Source organism: Coregonus lavaretus (genome assembly GCF_964263955.1).
Source record: "Coregonus lavaretus genome assembly, chromosome: 24".
Classification (NCBI taxonomy): domain Eukaryota; kingdom Metazoa; phylum Chordata; class Actinopteri; order Salmoniformes; family Salmonidae; genus Coregonus; species Coregonus lavaretus.
Genome location: NC_140011.1, coordinates 42273927 through 42297227, shown reverse-complemented (window position 1 = coordinate 42297227; position 23301 = coordinate 42273927). Strand labels below are relative to the sequence as shown.

Genomic DNA, 23301 nt, shown 5'->3' with positions numbered 1-23301 from the left:
CCTTAGCTGTTGGCGGTTTTCATTAAAAATGGTTTGACTGAGACATACTGTATGAACACACATACAGAGACCCTGTGGTACCAGAGACCCTGTGGTACCAGAGACCCTGTGGTACCAGAGACCCTGTGGTACCAGAGACCCTTTGGTACCAGAGACCCTTTGGTACCAGAGACCCTGTGGTACCAGAGACCCTTTGGTACCAGAGACCCTTTGGTACCAGAGACCCTTTGGTACCAGAGACCCTGTGGTACCAGAGACCCTGTGGTACCAGAGACCCTGTGGTACAGAGTGGAAAACCATTGGCAGAACTAGTGCTGCTCTGACTAAATGATGACTACAGAATGTCATGTACGTCGACAATGTCATTGACAATGTCATTCCCAGGCTAAGTTATGTATTGCGTCAGTTTGATTATGCCATGTCACATGTAGACATGGCTGTATCGACTACGGGGTAATAGGCTAGTTCATTAAGAGTGCGTGGAGTTAATCCAGAGATATTGATAGATGTCCAGATAAAGCTCATTGGTACAAACATATAATCAATCAATCACTTATGTAACAGTTACGGAATAGACCACCGTGTGTGTGTGTGTGTGTGTGTGTGTGTGTGTGTGTTTGTGTACATGGCTGGTGTGAATAGTTCTGCTAACCCTTTACTAATAGAAACCCAGTTTGTTATAATACCTGTTTGTCCATGTTAGGTGAGTTAAGCTGAACACAGACAGACAGGCAGACAGGTGAGACAGGTAGGCGTTAAACAGGTGTATGTATTATGAAACCAGCTGTAACCTGTCTGACCTGTTCAGAATGCTGTCACTGTGAGACGAACCAGGAAGTGGAGCTCTGACCCAGCACCGTGAGGAAGGATAAGGTAATCACAAAGGGACACAAGGCTCTGGTATAACTCTGGGAGGACAAACTCTGGGAGGACAAACTCTGGGAGGACTAACTCTGGGAGGACTAACTCTGGGAGGACTAACTCCAGAGAACATACAAGTAAATAGAAAGAATAGAATGATGTAATGTACAGCGCATTCCGAAAGTATTCAGACCCCTTGACTTTTTCCACATTTTGTTGCGTTACAGCCTTATTCTAAAATGGATCAATTTTTTTTCCTCATCAATCTACACACAATACCCCATAATGACAAAGCGATTCAATTGATTGGACATGATTTGGAAAGCCACACACCTGTCTATATAAGGTCCCACAGTTGACAGTGCATGTCAGAGCAAAAACCAAGCCATGAGGTCGAATGAATTATCCGTATAGCTCCGGGACAGGATTGTGTCGAGGCACAGATCTGGGGAAAAGCACACAAAATATTCTGCAGCATTGAAGGTCCCCAAGAACACAGTGGCCTCCATCATTCTTAAATGGAAGACGTTTGGAACCACCAAGACTCTTCCTAGAGCTGGCCGCCCGGCCAAACTGAGCAATCTGGGTGAAGGGCCTTGGTCAGGGAGGTGACCAAGAACCCAATGGTCACTCTGACAGAGCTCCAGAGTTCCTCTGTGGAGATGGGAGAACCTTACAGAAGGACAACCATCTCTGCAGCACTCCACCAATTAGGCCTTTATGGTAGAGTGGCCAGACGGAAGCCACTCCTCAGTAAAAGGCACATGATAGCCCGCTTGGAGTTTGCCAATAGACACCTAAAGGACTCTCAGACCATGAGAAACAAGATTATCTGGTCTGATGAAACCAAGATTGAACTCTTTGGACTGAATGGAAAGCGTCAAGTCTGGAGGAAACCTGGCACCATCCCTACGGTGAAGCATGGTGGTGGCAGCATCATACTGTGGGGAGGTTTTTCAGCGGCAGGGACTGGGAGACTAGTCAGGATCGAGGGAAAGATGAATGGAGCAAAGTACAGAGATATCCTTGATGAAAACCTGCTCCAGAGCGCTCAGGACCTCAGACGGGCAAAGGTTCACCTTCCAACAGGTCAACTATCCTAAGCACACAGCCAAGACAACGCAGGAGTGGCTTCGGAACAAGTTTCTTGAGAGGATCTGCGTAGAAAAATGGGAGAAACTCCCCAAATACAGGTGTGCCAAGCGTTGTAGCGTCATACCCAAGAAGACTCGAGGCTGTAATCGCTGCCAAAGGTGCTTCAACAAAGTACTGATTAAACGGTCTGAATACTTATGTAAATGTGTTATTTCCGTAAGAAAAATCTAAATAATGTCCATCCCTAGTTGGAGTATTATGGGTTAAAGAGGGGTTAGTGTGGATGTTTTTAGAAAGAAAGAAAGGGATTTTGAGAGAGAGAGAGAGAGAACGGTTACACAACCATTGCAGCTACTGAATGAGGGAGAGGGAGATAGAATACATTCACTACAGCTGAAAAAAGGAGAGGTGAAGAGAATTACATTCACCACAGAAATACATTTCCAAATCAAATGTTATTTCGTAGACTAACAGTGAAATGGCCTTTCCCAACAATGCAGAGTTAAAGATAAGATAAATAATAAAATAAAACATAGAAATAGTGACACAAGGAATAAATACACAGTGAATAATGAAGGGAGGGAAAAGGGAGAGACTGAGAGGGAGAGACTGAGGGACAGACTGAGGGGGAGAGACAGAGGGACAGACTGAGGGGGAGAGACTGAGAGGGAGAGACTGAGAGGGAGAGACTGAGGGGGAGAGACTGAGAGACTGAGAGGGAGAGACTGAGAGACTGAGAGGGACAGACTGAGAGGGAGAGACTGAGAGGGAGAGACTGAGGGGGAGAGACTGAGGGGGAGAGACTGAGAGGGAGAGACTGAGAGGGAGAGACTGAGAGGGAGAGACTGAGAGGGAGAGACTGAGAGGGAGAGACTGAGAGGGAGAGACTGAGAGACTGAGAGGGAGAGACTGAGAGACTGAGAGGGAGAGACTGAGAGACTGAGAGGGAGAGACTGAGGGGGAGAGACTGAGAGGGAGAGACTGAGAGACTGAGAGGGAGAGACTGAGAGGGAGAGACTGAGAGGGAGAGACTGAGGGGGAGAGACTGAGGGGGAGAGACTGAGGGGGAGAGACTGAGGGGGAGAGACTGAGAGGGAGAGACTGAGGGGGAGAGACTGAGAGACTGAGAGGGAGAGACTGAGAGACTGAGAGGGAGAGACTGAGAGGGAGAGACTGAGAGGGAGAGACTGAGAGACTGAGAGGGAGAGACTGAGAGGGAGAGACTGAGAGGGAGAGACTGAGAGGGAGAGACTGAGAGGGAGAGACTGAGAGGGGGAGACTGAGAGGGGGAGACTGAGAGGGGGAGACTGAGAGGGGGAGACTGAGAGGGAGAGACTGAGAGGGAGAGACTGAGAGGGAGAGACTGAGAGGGAGAGACTGAGAGGGAGAGACTGAGAGGGAGAGACTGAGAGGGAGAGACTGAGAGGGAGAGACTGAGAGGGAGAGACTGAGAGACTGAGAGGGAGAGACTGAGAGACTGAGAGGGAGAGACTGAGAGGGAGAGACTGAGAGGGAGAGAGGGAGAGACGGAGAGGGAGAGACGGAGAGGGAGAGACGGAGAGACTGAGAGGGAGAGACGGAGAGGGAGAGACGGAGAGACGGAGAGGGAGAGGGAGAGACGGAGAGACGGAGAGGGAGAGACGGAGAGGGAGAGACGGAGAGGGAGAGACTGAGAGGGAGAGACTGAGAGGGAGAGACTGAGAGGGAGAGACTGAGAGGGAGAGACTGAGAGGGAGAGACTGAGAGGGAGAGACTGAGAGGGAGAGACTGAGAGGGAGAGACTGAGAGGGAGAGACTGAGAGAGGGACAGACGGAGAGACGGGGAGAGGGAGAGACGGGGAGAGGGAGAGACGGGGAGAGGGAGAGACGGGGAGAGGGAGAGACGGGGAGAGGGAGAGACTGAGAGGGAGAGACTGAGAGGGAGAGACTGAGAGGGAGAGACTGAGAGGGAGAGACTGAGAGGGAGAGACTGAGAGACTGAGAGGGAGAGACTGAGAGGGAGAGACTGAGAGACTGAGAGGGAGAGACTGAGAGGGAGAGACTGAGAGACTGAGAGGGAGAGACGGAGAGGGAGAGACAGAGAGACTGAGAGGGAGAGACTGAGAGACTGAGAGGGAGAGACTGAGAGGGAGAGACTGAGAGACTGAGAGGGAGAGACTGAGAGACTGAGAGGGAGAGACTGAGAGGGAGAGACTGAGAGGGAGAGAGGGAGAGACTGAGAGGGAGAGACTGAGAGGGAGAGACTGAGAGGGAGAGACTGAGAGGGAGAGACTGAGGGGGAGAGACTGAGAGGGGGAGAGACTGAGAGAGGGACAGACGGAGAGACGGGGAGAGGGAGAGACGGGGAGAGGGAGAGACGGGGAGAGGGAGAGACGGGGAGAGGGAGAGACGGAGAGCGAGAGATGGAGAGGGAGAGACTGAGAGGGAGAGACTGAGAGGGAGAGACTGAGAGGGAGAGACTGAGAGGGAGAGACTGAGAGGGAGAGACTGAGAGGGAGAGACTGAGAGACTGAGAGGGAGAGACTGAGAGACTGAGAGGGAGAGACTGAGAGACTGAGAGGGAGAGACTGAGAGGGAGAGACTGAGAGACTGAGAGGGAGAGACGGAGAGGGAGAGACGGAGAGACTGAGAGGGAGAGACGGAGAGACTGAGAGGGAGAGACGGAGAGGGAGAGACGGAGAGACTGAGAGACGGAGAGGGAGAGACGGAGAGACGGCGAGGGAGAGACGGAGAGGGAGAGACTGAGAGGGAGAGACTGAGAGGGAGAGACTGAGAGGGAGAGACTGAGAGGGAGAGACTGAGAGGGAGAGACTGAGAGGGAGAGACTGAGAGGGAGAGACTGAGAGGGAGAGACTGAGAGGGAGAGACTGAGAGTGAGAGACTGAGAGGGAGAGACTGAGAGACTGAGAGGGAGAGACTGAGAGGGAGAGACTGAGAGACTGAGAGGGAGAGACTGAGAGACTGAGAGGGAGAGACTGAGAGGGAGAGACAGAGGGAGAGACTGAGAGACTGAGAGGGAGAGACGGAGAGGGAGAGACGGAGAGGGAGAGACTGAGAGGGAGAGACTGAGAGGGAGAGACTGAGAGGGAGAGACTGAGAGGGAGAGACTGAGAGGGAGAGACTGAGAGGGAGAGACTGAGAGTGAGAGACTGAGAGGGAGAGACTGAGAGGGAGAGACTGAGAGACTGAGAGGGAGAGACTGAGAGACTGAGAGGGAGAGACTGAGAGGGAGAGACTGAGAGGGAGAGACTGAGAGACTGAGAGGGAGAGACTGAGAGGGAGAGACTGAGAGGGAGAGACTGAGAGGGAGAGACTGAGAGGGAGAGACTGAGAGGGAGAGAATGAGAGGGAGAGACTGAGAGGGAGAGACTGAGAGGGAGAGACTGAGAGGGAGAGACTGAGAGGGAGAGACTGAGAGGGAGAGACTGAGAGGGAGAGACTGAGAGGGAGAGACTGAGAGGGAGAGGGAGAGACTGAGAGGGAGAGACTGAGAGGGAGAGACTGAGAGGGAGAGACTGAGAGGGAGAGACTGAGAGGGAGAGACTGAGGGGGAGAGACTGAGAGCGGGAGAGACTGAGAGAGGGACAGACGGAGAGACGGGGAGAGGGAGAGACGGGGAGAGGGAGAGACGGGGAGAGGGAGAGACGGGGAGAGGGAGAGACGGGGAGAGGGAGAGACGGAGAGCGAGAGATGGAGAGGGAGTGAAATAAAGAGAGAGAGAAATGTATCACTTTAGCTACTGCTGTAGAGACCAGACCAGTAATGTTGTAATCCAATAGATGACATTGAATTCAATCATATTGAACTGAAATGAATACGATATTCATCTAGAGAAGGGGAAATTAGATTAGCAGCATACAGACAGAGCACACAGACAGACAGACACACAGGCTTTCATACAGTAGACACTGAGATAGACAGACAGACACATGGCTTTCAGAACACGGACACCAAGAACGATATGATGCTTATTGGATTACATTGTATTTATTACATGATGTCCTGTATAAATTAAATAAACTGTACAATTAAAAAGGGCAATACATGGCATGCTCACGTTTTAATGAGGTCAGTCATTGGAGTCCAGATATCTGTGAGATCCCGTAGTCATTCAGTTCTCTGATCAATAGAAGACGTTGAGGTTAGCACAGAGAGTTGGCTAAACAGTAGCAGTAGTGAGTAGAGCAGTCAGCCAAGGTTCAGGCCAAACATCTTTAACCTCTAAACAGGATCAAGATTGATACAACCCCAATCTCTAACCTCTAGCCCCTGAGCTGTAGCCTTAATCCTAACTTCGAACCACTGAACCGTAACCCTAAACCTAACCCCTGACCTGTAACCCTTAACAGGCAGTCATACCATCAATTAGCATTGTGGCTTGGTTATGTGAAAATGTACGCACTCACTACTGTAAGTCACTCTGGATAAGAGTGTCTGCTAAATGACTAAACTGAAAATGAATATTACTCATAGGTACACTTTAGATTTTGATAGAAAATACAGGGAAACTGAACATGGGAAGGTAAGATGGATCTGTAATATAGAACATGGGAAGGTAAGATGGATCTGTAATATAGAACATGGGAAGGTAAGATGGATCTGTAATATAGAACATGGGAAGGTAAGATGGAGCTGTAATATTGAACATGGGAAGGTAAGATGGATCTGTAATATAGAACATGGGAAGGTAAGATGGATCTGTAATATTGAACATGGGAAGGTAAGATGGATCTGTAATATTGAACATGGGAAGGTAAGATGGAGCTGTAATATTGAACATGGGAAGGTAAGATGGAGCTGTAATGACAAGACGGAAGAGAGAGGGAGGCAAGAAAACAAGAAAGGAGAGGAGAAAGAGAAAGAGATATATAGAGAGGGAAGGGGACAGAGAGATGTCAGAACCAAGGCAGAGGAGGAGAGCGAGAGGAAGGGATATGATGAGAGAAACCAAGAAACAGAGGTTGGAAGAGAAACAGGGTTGGGTAGTGAGAGGGCTAGAGAGGGGGAGAGAGGGCTAGAGAGGGGGAAGGAGGGCTAGAGAGGGGGAGAGAGGGCTAGAGATGGGAGAGAGGGCTAGAGAGGGGGAGAGAGGGCTAGAGAGGGGGAGAGAGGGCTAGAGATGGGAGAGAGGGCTAGAGAGGGGGAGAGAGGGCTAGAGAGGGGGAGAGAGGGCTAGAGAGGGGGAGAGAGGGCTAGAGAGGGGGAGAGAGGGCTAGAGAGGGGGAGAGAGGGCTAGAGAGGGGGAGGGAGGGCTAGAGAGGGGGAGAGAGGGCTAGAGAGGGGGAGAGAGGGCTAGAGAGGGGGAGGGAGGGCTAGAGAGGGGGAGGGAGGGCTAGAGAGGGGGAGAGAGGGCTAGAGAGGGGGAGAGAGGGCTAGAGAGGGGGAGGGAGGGCTAGAGAGGGGGAGAGAGGGCTAGAGAGGGGGATGCAGAGGTAGAGATACAGAGAGAGAGACCGATGGAGAGGGTAGAGAGAGACCGATGGAGAGGGTAGAGAGAGACCGATGGAGAGAGTAGAGAGAGATAGATGGAGAGGGTAGAGAGAGACAGATGGAGAGGGAAGAGAGAGACAGATGGAGAGGGAAGAGAGAGACAGATGGAGAGGGGAGAGAGAGACCGATGGAGAGAGTAGAGAGAGACCGATGGAGAGGGGAGAGAGACCGATGGAGAGGGGAGAGAGAGACATGGAGAGGGGAGAGAGAGACAGACGGAGAGGGAAGAGAGAGACATGGAGAGGGAAGAGAGAGACATGGAGAGGGGAGAGAGAGACCGATGGAGAGGGGAGAGAGAGACCGATGGAGAGGGTAGAGAGAGACCGATGGAGAGAGTAGAGAGAGACAGATGGAGAGGGGAGAGAGAGACATGGAGAGGGAAGAGAGAGACATGGAGAGGGGAGAGAGAGACCGATGGAGAGGGGAGAGAGAGACCGATGGAGAGGGTAGAGAGAGACCGATGGAGAGAGTAGAGAGAGACAGATGGAGAGGGGAGAGAGAGACAGATGGAGAGGGGAGAGAGAGACATGGAGAGGGGAGAGAGAGACAGACGGAGAGGGGAGAGAGAGACCGATGGAGAGAGTAGAGAGAGACCGATGGAGAGGGGAGAGAGAGACCGATGGAGAGGGGAGAGAGAGACAGACGGAGAGAGTAGAGAGAGACCGATGGAGAGAGTAGAGAGAGACCGATGGAGAGAGTAGAGAGAGACATGAAAAGAGTACAGTTGGCCTTCATGCATTCTTGCACACATTTGTCATCATCGGGTGCAGTCTACACAACCTTCCTCCACTAATGTGTGTGTGTGTGTGTATGTGTATGACCAGAGCGCACTTGGACTAATTCTCAGGACGTGTCCCTACGTGTGTGTTTTTGTCTATACCTAAAGCATACTTTGAGTCATCAGGGTGTGTGTGCAAACACTACCTCAGCCTTGGACCAAAGTGACTAAGGGTTTTTAATCCAGTTCATCATTACATGGAGTGTTGCAAAACAGGAAACACAACAGAAAACACACACACACACACACACACACACACTCTGTGGATGTGTGTGTCTCTTTCTTCAGACAGTAGTTTTTCTGAGCAGACTGCAGCAGAGCAGACTATACTAGGCACATGTTCTTAATGTAGGTCACGGCAAGGTTAAGGATTCATTAATTGGCTGATTGGATTGATATATCGCTTCTTGACGTGGAGGATCAAAGCACTAGGGTTTGTGGTTACAATCTTATTTGTATCAGTCCTCTCTAGCATGGTCAAATAGTGATATCCTGTCTGTCCTCATGGTCAAACAGTGATATCCTGTCTGTCCTCATGGTCAAATAGGGATATCCTGTCTGTCTGGCCTCATGGTCAAATAGTGATATCCTGTCTGTCCTCATGGTCAAATAGTGATATCATGTCTGTCTGGCCTCATGGTCAAATAGTGATATACCCTGTCTGTCTGGCCTCATGGTCAAATAGTGATATCCTGTCTGTCTGGCCTCATGGTCAAATAGTGATATACCCTGTCTGTCTGGCCTCATGGTCAAATAGTGATATCCTGTCTGTCTGGCCTCATGGTCAAATAGTGATATCCTATCTGTCTGTCCTCATGGTCAAACAGTGATCTCTGTCTGCCCTTATGGTCAAGTGGTGATACCCTGTCTGCTCTTATGGTCAAGTGGTGATATCCTGTCTGTCTGTCCTCATGGTCAAATAGTGATATCCTATCTGTCCTCATGGTCAAATAGTGATATCCTGTCTGTCTGGCCTCATGGTCAAATAGTGAAACCCTGTCTGTTGGTCTGTCCTCTTGGTCAAATAGTGATACCCTGTCTGCCCTTATGGTCAAGTGGTGATATCCTGTCTGTCTGTCGTCATGGTCAAATAGTGATCTCTGTCTGCCCTTATGGTCAAGTAGTGATATCCTGTCTGTCTGTCCTCATGGTCAAATAGTGATATCATGTCTGTCCTCATGGTCAAATAGTGATATCCTGTCTGTCTGTCCTCATGGTCAAATAGTGATACCCTGTCTGTCTGTCCTCATGGTCAAATAGTGACATCCTGTCTGTCTGTCCTCATGGTTATATAGTGACATCATGTCTGTCCTCATGGTCATAGTGATGTCTGTCTGTCTGTCTGTCTGTCCTCATGGTCATATAGTGCTAGCTGTGTTCAGTGACAGTACAACCCTACCAGTTTCTTGTGTCACCGACAGCCTCTTGATTAGGTCCCAACCCTTGCTGTCGTCTCCCATTCTCCTCCCTTTCCCCCTCTTCCTCCCCCCTGCTCTGTTCCTTTCCGGTTGTTGGTTTGTTTGTTGTTTATTGAACCTGGTCATGGTGTCTAGACATTCCGTACTGTAGGCCACAGCCATGGTGTCTAGACATTCCGTACTGTAGGCCACAGCCATGGTGTCTAGACATTCCGTACTGTAGGCCACAGCCATGGTGTCTAGACATTCCGTACTGTAGGCCACAGCCATGGTGTCTAGACATTCCGTACTGTAGGCCACAGCCATGGTGTCTAGACATTCCGTACTGTAGGCCACAGCCATGGTGTCTAGACATTCCGTATCTGGTCTGATAGACCCACTAATACCTGTCATGTGTGTGCAGAGCTGAATATGACTGTAAGCAGTATGATGACGGCTTCACCTATTTATGTGCGGCTTCCGCTGTATAGCCAGTTGCTTTAGATCTGTTAACACACACACAGATCTGCAGACAGAAAACCGACAGGACAGGGCAGGACAGGGCAGGGCAGGACAGGGCAGGACAGGACAGGGCAGGGCAGGACAGGGCAGGACAGGGCAGGACAGGACAGGGCAGGGCGGGGCAGGACAGGGCAGGGCAGGACAGGGCAGGGCGGGGCAGGACAGGGCAGGGCAGGACAGGGCAGGGCGGGGCAGGGCAGGACAGGGCAGGGCAGGACAGGGCGGGGCAGGACAGGGCAGGGCAGGACAGGACAGGGCAGGACAGGACAGGGCAGGGCAGGACAGGGCAGGACAGGGCAGGACAGGACAGGGCAGGGCGGGGCAGGACAGGACAGGGCAGGACAGGGCAGGGCAGGACAGGGCGGGGCAGGACAGGACAGGGCAGGACAGGGCAGGGCAGGACAGGGCGGGGCAGGACAGGGCAGGGCAGGGCAGGACGGGGCAGGACAGGACGGGGCAGGACGGTGCAGGACGGTGCAGGACAGGGCAGGACAGGACGGGGCACGGCAGGACAGGGCAGGACAGGGCACGGCAGGACGGGGCAGGACAGGACGGGGTGGGACGGGGCAGGACGGGGCGGGACGGGGCGGGACGGGGCGGGACGGGGCGGGGCAGGACGGGGAAGGGCGGGGCAGGACGGGGCAGGACAGGACGGGGCAGGACAGGACGGGGCAGGACAGGGCAGGACGGGGCAGGGCAGGGCAGGACAGGACAGGATAGGACAGAGCCACATTTGTATGGACGTATGTGTGACAGTTTGTGTGTGTGTTTGGGATAGACTGAGGCAGGGTCACATCAGAGTGTGTTTGGGATAGACTGAGGCAGGGTCACATCAGAGTGTGTTTGGGATAGACTGAGGCAGGGTCACATCAGAGTGTGTTTGGGACAGACTGAGGCAGGGTCACATCAGAGTGTGTTTGGGACAGACTGAGGCAGGGTCACATCAGAGTGTGTTTGGGACAGACTGAGGCAGGGTCACATCAGTGTGTGTTTGGGACAGACTGAGGCAGGGTCACATCAGTGTGTGTGTTTGTCTGTATATATGTGTGTGTGTGAGGGCCAGATGTCTGTGTGTGTGTGTTGGTTTTGCTAATCTGCCCTGGGGTAGAGGGTGTGACAGTCACAGGACAAATCCAGGAAATGAAGTTATTTATAGCATGTTTATTTAATCATCTACTACACTGTCTGATAGTGGACAACATTGTCTGGCACAGAGACTGTATTATGGTGTGTGCGTGAAGGGATGCCAATGGATGTTTCCAATGCCATCTGGTAAATCCAGGACAGAGAGCATTTCAGATCGCTGGTCCCCGCACGCAGGCTCTGACCGCAGGGCAATATATTAGAGAGAGAGAGAGTCTCTTCTTAGCTTCTGCCCTTATTCCTTCAGTCTCATCTGAAACATCTCTCCTCTCACGCCATCTACGGAGAGATGGAGAGAGGAGAAGACGAGTAGAGGTAGAGAGAAAGAGACCGAAGGAGAGGATAGTAGTCTGTGGGATTCTGGTGTCTGTCATTAGAGGGGTGGGTGGGGGTTAGGGACAGAGGGGTCTCTCTCTCTTCAGGGGTTCTTGGAGGCATGAGGGGGTTAGGGAGGAGGGGACATGGGACAGGGGGATGAGGTGGTCGGGGGTTAGGGTGTAGGGGACAGGGGGATGAGGTGGTCGGGGGTTAGGGTGGAGGGGACAGGGGGATGAGGTGGTTGGGGGTTAGGGTGGAGGGGATGAGGTGGTCGGGGGTTAGGGTGGAGGGGACAGGGGGATGAGGTGGTCGGGGGTTAGGGTGGAGGGGACAGGGGGATGAGGTGGTCGGGGGTTAGGGTGGAGGGGACAGGGGGATGAGGTGGTCGGGGGTTAGGGTGGAGGGGACAGGGGGATGAGGTGGTCGGGGGTTAGGGTGGAGGGGACAGGGGGATGAGGTGGTCGGGGGTTAGGGTGGAGGGGACAGGGGGATGAGGTGGTCGGGGGTTAGGGTGGAGGGGACAGGGGGATGAGGTGGTCGGGGGTTAGGGAGGAGGGGACAGGGGGATGAGGTGGTCGGGGGTTAGGGTGGAGGGGACAGGGGGATGAGGTGGTCGGGGGTTAGGGTGGAGGGGACAGGGGGATGAGGTGGTCGGGGGTTAGGGTGGAGGGGACAGGGGGATGAGGTGGTCGGGGGTTAGGGTGGAGGGGACAGGGGGATGAGGTGGTTGGGGGTTAGGGTGGAGTAAACAGGGGGATGAGGTGGTCGGGGGTTAGGGGGGAGGGGACAGGGGGATGAGGTGGTTGGGGGTTAGGGTGGAGGGGATGAGGTGGTCGGGGGTTAGGGTGGAGGGGACAGGGGGATGAGGTGGTCGGGGGCAAGGTTAAGCCCTGTCATCGACTCTGTGTGGTCTCCTTACATACCCCACCCTAACAACGTGTCTGTGTGTGTGTGAGTCTGTCTGTGTGTTTAGAGGTTGAGTGTGTGTCAGTGACTTGATACTTGTAGAGGACATTTTCCAGCAGTGGAAAATCTGTGGCAGTAGCAGTATTGTTAACAGTATTACAGATACACTATTGTATTAATGGCAGTAGCAGTATTAATAATATATTATTGTATTAATGACAGTAGTAGTATTATTGATACACTATTGTATTAATGTCAGTAGCAGTATTATTGATACACTATTGTATTAATGTCAGTAGCAGTATTATTGATACACTATTGTATTAATGACAGTAGTAGGATTATTGATACACTATTGTATTAATGACAGTAGTAAATTATTGATACACTATTGTATTAATGACAGTAGTAGTATTATTGATACACTATTGTATTAATGACAGTAGTAGTATTATTGATACACTATTGTATTAATACTCTTCCTCTCTCCGCCCCCTCTCTCTCCCTCTCTCTCCGCCCCCCTCTCTCCGCCCCCTCTCTCTCCGCCCCCCTCTCTCTCCCTCTCACTCCGCCCCCTCTCTCTCCCTCTCTCTCTCTGCCCTCCTCTCTCTCTCCCTCTCTCCCTCTCTCTCTGCCAACTCTCTCCCTCTCTCTTCGCCCTCCTCTCTCTCTCTCCGCCCTCCTCTCTCTCTCCCTCTCACTCCGCCCCCACTCTCTCCGCCCCCTCTCTCTCCGCCCCATCTCTCCGCCCCCTCTCTCTCCCTCTCTCTCTCTGCCCCCTCTCTCTCCCTCTCTCTCCGCCCTCCTCCCTCTCTCCCGCTCTCTCTGCCCTCCTCCCTCTCTCCCGCTCTCTCAGCCCTCATCTCTCTCTCCCCCTCCCTCTCTCCGCCCTCCTCTCTCTCGCCCTCTCTCTCCGCCCTCCTCTCTCTCTCCCTCTCTCCCTCTCTCTCTGCCAACTCTCTTCCTCTCTCTCCGCGCTCCTCTCTCTCCGCCCTCCTCTCTCCGCCCCCTCTCTCTCCCTCTCTCTCTGCCCCCTCTCTCTCTGCCCCCTCTCTCTCCCTCTCTCTCTGCCCCCTCTCTCTCCCTCTCTCTCTGCCCCCTCTCTCTCCCTCTCTCTCTGCCCCCCTCTCTCTCCCTCTCTCTCTGCCCCCTCTCTCTCTGCCCCCTCTCTCTCCCTCTCTCTCTGCCCCCCTCTCTCTCCCTCTCTCTCTGCCCCCCTCTCTCTCCCTCTCTCTCCGCCCTCCTCTCTCTCTCTGCCAACTCTCTCCCTCTCTCTCCGCCCTCCTCTTTCTTTCTCTCCGCCCTCCTCTCTCTCTCCCTCTCTCTCCGCCCCCCTCTCTCTCCCTCTCTCTACGCCCCCTCTCTCTCCGTCTCTCTCCCTCTCTCTCTCTGCCCCCCTCTCTCTTTTATATGGTTATTTCCTCTATTCTGTCTATCATGGGATGGATGGATAGACAGACAGACAGTTGAATTTTTAAGATATAGACACATTTGACTTTGTGGCTGAGTTATCTAGTGGAAACCCAGGAGAGGAGCGTGAGTGAAGAAAGACACCAAGTGCAGAGTCAAACAACGATGTGCTGGTGCAACCAAACATAGTTGTTGATGAGGCTCTGTAGGGTGTAGCTAGGAGAGAACTGTGACTGACAAGTGAATTCAAATGTCGCAGAGAGCGTGGGGGTTACCGCGTGAAATCCCATGGACAGGGTTGTATTCACTAGACAAAACAGAGGCAGACGGGCTGAAATTGGGGGAGGTACGATGTCAACTTGTCCAATAAGAAACACCTGCTTTCTTTTCCGGCACCACATCCGATTGAAAAGTACTGGGGCAGTTGCTTTCCAGTGGCTCTGCTCCCTCCATCCCCCTCTCCTCTCTCTTCTCTTCTTCCCCTGTCTATTTTATGTGAGGTGAATTCATCCTTCCTCTGTAGAGCTGGTCTGAAAGCACCCAGTGTCCTGCGTAGATGACCTCTTACAGATGTCCTGCGTAGATGACCTCTTACAGATGTCCTGCGTAGATGACCTCTTACAGATGGTCCCGTTACAGGCCTCTGAAGCGACACACTACGGAAATATCAGTGTCTCACTCTCTCTCTCTTCCTGTCAACCTCTGATTCTCTATCTCTCTTTCTCTCTCTCTCTCTCTCTCACACACACACATACACACACACACACACTCCTCTAATCTAATTACCCAGATCATTAGTAAAGTGTGAGGCAGCTCTCATGTCTCGTAATGACATTAACACTCCTTCCTGTTTCAGAACCTTGTAATGTTAGAACAATACCTGACGCACACAGTACACTATACTATACTATAATATAATATTATACACTATACTATACACTATACTATATACTATATACTATACACTATGCTATGTACTATACACAATGCTATATACTATACTATATACTATATACTATATACTATACTATATACTATACTCTATAGTGTATACTATACTATACATTATACTATACGCTACACTATATATATTATACGCTATACACTACACTATACATACACTACCGGTATTTCTTTATTTTTACTATTTTCTACATTGTAGAATAATAGTGAAGACATCAAAACTATGAAATAACACATGGAATCATGTAGTAACCAAAAAAGTGTTAAACAAATCAAAATATATTTTATATTTGAGATTCTTCAAATAGCCACCCTTTGCCTTGATGACAGCTTTGCAAACTCTTGGCAGTCTCTCAACCAGCTTCACCTGGAATGCTTTTCCAACAGTCTTGAAGGAGTTCCCACGTATGCTGAGCACTTGTTGGCTGCTTTTCCTTCACTCTGCAGTCCAACTCATCTCAAACCAACTCAATTTGGTTGAGGTTGGGGGATTGTGGAGGCCAGGTCATCTGATGCAGCGCTCCATCACTCTCCTTCTTGGTAAAATAGCCCTTACACAGCCTGGACGTGTGTTGGGTCATTATCCTGTTGAAAAACAAATGATAGTCCCAGTAAGCCCAAACCAGATGGGATGGCGTATCGCTGCAGAATGCTGTGGTAGCCATGCTGGTTAAGAGTGCTTTGAATTTTAAATAAATCACAGTGTCACCAGCAAAGCACCCCCACACCATAACACCTCCTCCTCCATGCTTTACGGTGGGAAATACACATTTTACATTTACATTTTTAGTCATTTAGCAGACGCTCTTATCCAGAGCGACTTACAGGAGCAATTAGGGTTAAGTGCCTTGCTCAAGGGCACATCGACAGACTTTTCACCTAGTCGGCTCGGGGATTAGAACCAGCGACCTTTCGGTTACTGGCACTACGCTCTTAACCACTAAGCTACCTGCCGCCCATGCAGAGATCATCCGTTCACCCACACTGCATCTCACAAAGACATGGCGGTTGGAACCAAAAATCTCAAATTTGGACTCCAGACCAAAGGACAAATTTCCACCGGTCTAATGTCCATTGCTCGTGTTTCTTGGCCCAAGCAACTCTCTTCTTATTATTGGTGTCCTTTAGTAGTGGTTTCTTTGCAGCAATTCGACCATGAAGGCCTGATTCACACAGTCTCCTCTGAACAGTTGATGTTGAGATGTGTCTGTTACTTGAACTCTGTGAAACATTTATTTGGGCTGCAATTTCTGAGGCTGGTAACTCTAATGAACGTATCCTCTGCAGCAGAGGTAACTCTGGGTCTTCCTTTCCTGTGGTCCTCATGAGAGCCAGTTTCATCATAGCGCTTGATGGTTTTTGCGACTGCACTTGAAGAAACTTTCAAAGTTCTTGAAATGTTCTGTGTTGACTGATCTTCATGTCTTAAAGTAATGATGGACTGTCGTTTCTCTTTGCTTAGTTGAGATGTTCTTGCCATAATATGGACTTGGTCTTTTACCAAATAGGGCTGTCTTCTGTATACCCCCCTACCTTGTCACAACACAACTGATTGGCTCAAACGCATTAAGAAGGAAAGAAATTCCACAAATTAACTTTTAAGAAGCCACTCCTGTGAATTGAAATGCATTCCAGGTGACTACCTCATGAAGCTGCTTCAGAGAATGACAAGAGTGTGCAAAGCTGTCATCAAGGCAAAGGGTGGCTATTTGAAGAATCTCAAATATAAAATAGATTTTGATACTATAAACTATACCACAATATACACTATACTATACACTATATGATACACTATACTATATCATATACACTATACTACAATAGACACTATACACTATACTATACAATATACACTATACTATATACTATACACTATACACTATACTGTACACTATACTATGTACTATACCATATACCATACACTGTACTCCACTATACTACACTATACTATACACTATACTATATACTATTCACTATACTACAATGTACACTATACTATACACTATACTATATACTATACACTATACTACACGATACACTATACTATACACTATACACCATACTATACTATACACTATACTATACACTATACTATATACTATACACTATACTACACAATACACTATACTATACACTATACACCATACTATACTATACACTATAAACTATACTATATACTATACACTATGCTATACACTATACTATACACTATACTTTATACTATATACTATATACTACACTACACTATACTACACTATAATATACTATACTACACTATACTATACACTATACTATATCATATACATTATACAGTACTATATACTATACTATACACTATACAATACACTATACACTATACTTTATACTATACGCTATACGCTATACTAAACTATACACTATGCTACACTATACACTATACTTTACACTATACTACACTATACACTATACTATACACTATACTGCACTTAACACTATACTATACACTGTAGTATATACTATACTATATACTATATATTATACACTATACACTATACTACACTATACACTATACAAAACACTATACTCTACACTATACTATATAATATATACTATACACTATGCTACACTATACACTATACTATACTATACACAATACTAAACACTATACACTATGCTATACTCTATACTACACTATACACTATACTACACTATACTCTATACTATATACTGTGCACTATACTCTACACTATACTCTACACTATACTATATACTATACACTATACACTATACTACACTATACGATACACTATACGATACACTATACTCTATACTATACACTATGCTATACACTATACTACGCTATACACTATACTATACACTATACACAATACTATACACTATACCCTATACTACACTATACGATACACTATACACTATACTCTATACTATACACTATGCTATACACTATACTACGCTATACACTATACTGTACTATACACTAATATACACTATAATATAGTATACACTATACTATACACTATATACTATACACTATACTATTTACTATACACTATACTTTACACTATACTATATAATATACACTATACTACACTATCCTATGCACTTTAGTATACACTATACACATTACTATACACAATACACTATACTATATACTATACACTATAATATATACTAAACACTATACTATTTACTATACACTATACTATACACTATACTATACACTGTACTATATAATATACACTCTACTATACACTATACTATACACAATACACTATACTACACTATACACTATATTATACTATACACTATACACTATACTATATACTATACACTACACTACACACTATATTATACTATACACTATACTATATACTATACGCTATGCTGTACACTATACTATACACTATACTATGCTATACACTATACTACGCTACACACAATAATATACACTATACTACACTGTACACACTACTATACACTGTACTATACACTATGCACTATACTATATACTATACACTGTAGTACACTATACTACACTATACACTATACACTATACTATATAATATACACTATACTATACAATATACTACACTATACACTATACACTATACTATACACTATATGATATAATATACACTATAATATATACTCTACATTATACTACACGGTACGCTATACTACACTATATACTATACACTATGCTATATACTATACTATATATTATAACTATACTACGCTATACACTATACTACGCTATACACTATAATATACACTATACTACACTGTACACTATACTATACACTGTACACTATACTATACAATATACACTGTAGTATACACTATGCACTATACTATATACTATACACTGTAGTACACTATACACTATAATACACTATACTATACGCTATACAATATACTATACAATATATTACACTGTACACTATATTATACACTATATTATATACTCTACAGTATACAACGCTGTACGCTTTACTAAACTATACACTTTACTACATACTATACACTATGTCCCGTGTAGCTCAGTTGGTAGAGCATGGCGTTTGCAACGGCAGGGTTGTGGGTTCGATTCCCACGGGGGACCAGTATGAAAATGTATGCACTCACTAACTGTAAGTCGCTCTGGATAAGAGTGTGTGCTAAAACGACTAAAATGTAAGATACTATACTATACAATATACTATACTATATACTATACACTGTACTATACCCTATGCTATACACTGTATATACACTACACGCTATACACTATACTACATACTATACACTATGCTATACAATATACTATGCACTATAATATACACTATACCCTATACTATAAACTATACATAGACTACACACTATGCTATGCACTATACTATACACTATAATATACTATACTATATATTATACACTATACACTTTACACTGTACTATACCATACACTATACATAAACTATACTATACCCTATACATACACTATGCTACACGATACACTATACTATACACTATACTATATACTATACACTATAATATTCTATACTATATACTATACACTATACTATACACTATACGTGCACATTCAGTACACTAGACATACTATACACTACACTATATATACTATACATATATACGTGCACATTCAGTACACTAGACATACCATGCATTATAATGGACTTGCAGCACACATATATTAATTACACTCACATGGTCAGATTTCAGGCCAGTTTTTTAGTTTTACCGTAGGATTGGGGGATGGTAAGCAGATCCTAGATCTGTGCCTAAGGGCAACTTCTACCCAGTTCACAAATCAGTCACATGGTCTTATGAAAGGTGCCCTCCCCCCAACTGCCCCCCTTCCCCATTTATGTACAGAATCTAGAATAAGTTTGGATGTGAACACATTTGGGGCCGTCTGATAGGTCCAGAAACCGATGGGTTGGGCCAGAGCCAGAACACGTGGGTAAAGCAGCGGTTTGATAATTTGTCATTGGCTTTTATACTCTGATTGATTGGTTAAAGACCATCCAATTGCTGATTACTTTCTTTAGTACAACACCCCTTTTTGCCCCTCGTCACCACAAACGACTTCAATGATGGCATTCTCAGATTAAAGTATGTAGCGAACAACAGAGCAGCAGGATAATTTAGTGTAAGTCATCAGGCTAGTGGCCACAGCATTTCCCCATGGGTTTCAGCCCTAATGCTACGCAAACAATACAGGCCTGAGGGTGTGTGTGTGCTAATGTGTGTGTGTGCAGTACATTCCACGTGTGTGTGTGTGTGTGTTTGACATTTGACTGCTTGCTGTAGAGCACATGTATCTGTGCTGTTTGTGTCCCAGTGCAGTAGCATAGATGATATTCCTGTTTGTGTCACAGTGCAGTAGGATAGATGATATTCCTGTTTGTGTTACAGTGCAGTAGAATATATGATATTCCTGTTTGTGTCACAGTGCAGTAGGATAGATGATATTCCTGTTTGTGTTCCAGTGCAGTAAGATATATGATATTCCTGTTTGTGTCACAGTGCAGTAGGATATATGATATTCCTGTTTGTGTCACAGTGAAGTAGGATAGATGATATTCCTGTTTGTGTCCCAGTGCAGTAGGATTAATGATATTCCTGTTTGCTGTCACAGTGAAGTAGGATAGATGATATTCCTGTTTGTGTCACAGTGCAGTAGAATATATGATATTCCTGTTTGTGTCACAGTGCAGTAGGATATACATTAGTTTGGGCCGGTGGCCAATAGGTTGCTGGTTCTGGTCCCCAATTTGACTTGGTGGGAGATCTGTCGACGTGCCCTTGGGCAGGGCGCTTGACCCTGGTTGCTCCTGTGGGTCGCTCTGGACGGGTGTCTGCTAAATGACTGAATGTAATATGTTGAGAAGCTTTACTGCAGGTAGAACTATAGAACACAACGTCCGATTTGGACCAAACCTCTTCTGAACAATGATTTAAGATGGAATGAATCCAAATAAATTGTCAAAAGCCACCCCACGGACACCCCCAAACTCCACATCAAGCCCACACCAATGACCGGTATATAGTATCAGTTATATATGTTTAACAAGTAGTATATAGCTGTGGCTTGGATAATTGTTTATTCAACCAATGTAATGTATTCTCAATGAATTTGGTGATGTTTTTTTCCCCCTGGTCAGAGAAATAGTCATTGAAGTTGTTAGGTTATGCGACGGGATGTACACCTGATGTTACCACGTTCTGACCACTAGGTGGTGTTTCTGCTATACAACTGACTCACTCTGTCATCCAGTTAGAGATTGCCAGTTGCACATCCAATACAAATTCACCAATATGGTTTTGATTCAGAATGAGGAAGGGGTAACCTCCCTATCAGAATGGACCAATCACCATGTTAATTGGCCACAGTTGAAGTTGGGTACTACCCAGATTATACCATTACATTTGACTTGGTCCCTGGGAAACCTATAGATGATGAGCACACGATGGTGATTGTGTGAGCCTTTGATTTTTCTAGTTTGCTGCTATGATGATGAGTACTGGATTAGAATTGCGGATGCTGTGGATGAAGAAAACATGGACATAAAGGTGAAATTCATGCATCCAACTTATCCAGCATGGTCATAATTTTGGCCAAACATACAGGACACATGTTATATACCAAAACCAAGCATCATCTGCACCATTAAGGCAATTTACCACTGCAACTGGTTGCCAAATCATTTGGGGTGTAGTGACATCACTGCCATTGAAGGTGCACTTAAGACAGAAAAGAAAGTGAAAGAGTGACATTTCTTTACAATAATACATTTACTTGTGTTTGTGCTGTAGGTGCCGTCATTCTCTTATCAAACTTTACACTGTTCTTCACAGGGATTACCTTTGTACAATTTTCAATGGAAATTCATGTTTTATTTCTCTGTCCATATTGTCCATGAGTTTTTAGTAGATAGAAAACAGCCTAATTAAAATACCATTTTTTTCACAACACAATCAATCAAATATATTTATAAAGCCCTTTTTACATCCGCAGATATCACAAAGTGCTTATACAAAAACCCAGCCTAAAAAACTGCCAGCAGTTTGACTGAATTGCACAATAATTATACATTTATGGATTTTTTTCTGCATTGTTTTCTCTTTATTCAACCTACCTGCCACCCGCCATTCATCCACACAATATTTCATGACCCTAATCCCGCCTGCCCCACGGATATAACCACCCGTGCATCACTAGTGTGTGTGTAATGTGTCCATACACACATTAAAGGGAAGGCTTTGACCAAAATATGCTCAAATATATACAGTGAGCTCCATAATTCATTGGACAGTGACCATTATTTTGTTATTTTGGTTCTGTACTCTAGCACCTTGAATTTGAAAGGATACAATGACAATGAGGGTGAAGTGCAGACTGTCAGCTTTAATTTGAGGGTATTTTCATACATATCGGATGAACCGTTTAGAAATTATAGAAGCTTTTGTACATGGTCCCCCCCATTTTCGGGCATCAAAAGACATTGGACAGTTTAATATAATGTAGAATAAAGTAATCATTGTTAATATTTGGTCGCATATCCTTTGCATGCAATGACTGCTTGAAGTCTGCGATGCATCGACATCACCAGACGCTGGGTATCTTCCCTGGTGATGCTCTGCCAGGCCTGTACTGCAGCCATCTTCAGTTTCTGCTTGTTTCTGGGACTTATTGTCTTCAGTCTCCTCTTCAGCATGTAAAATGCTTGTTCAATTGGATTCAGATCCGGTGATTGACTCGGCCAGTCAAGGATTTTCCACTTTTTGGCCATCAAAAACCCCTTTGTTGTTCTAGCAGTATGTTTAGAGTCATTGTCTTGTTGCATGATGAAGTGCCGTCCAATGAGTTTGGAGGCATTTGGTTTTATCTGAGCAGATAAAATATTTCTGTAGACTTCAGAATTCATTGTTCTACTTCTGTCTGCAGTCACATCATCGATGAAGACAAGTGAGCCTGTTCCACTGGCAGCCATACAGGCCCAAGCCATAACACGCCCTCCACCATGTTTCACGGATGAGGTGGTATGCTTTGGATCATGGGCATTTCTTTTTTTTTCTCCACACTTTCCTCTTTCCATCACTCTGGTACATGTTCATCTTTGTCTCATCTGTCCACAATACTTTTTTTCCAGAACTCTTGGGGCTCTTTTAGGTGCTTTTTATCAAACTGTAATCTGGCCTTTCTGTTCTTCAGGCTTATCAGTGGTTTGCATCTTGTAGTGTTACCCTCTGTAGTCCTGCTGGTGTAGTCTTCTACGTATGGTAGACTTTGACACATCTACACCTGCATCCAGGACAGTGTTTTTGATCTGTTTGGCTGTTGTCAGGGGGGGTTTCTTCACCATAGAGAGTATTCTCCGGTCATCCACTACAGTGGTCTTCCTCGGTCTACCGGGT

General features: G+C 46.6%; 1 protein-coding gene across 1 annotated transcript in view; it reads left to right on the top strand.

The window, feature by feature from the left end:
* ubl3a (ubiquitin-like 3a) overlaps positions 1–23301 on the top strand; it is a 47801-nt gene that overhangs the window by 7863 nt on the left and 16637 nt on the right. The window lies entirely within an intron of this gene.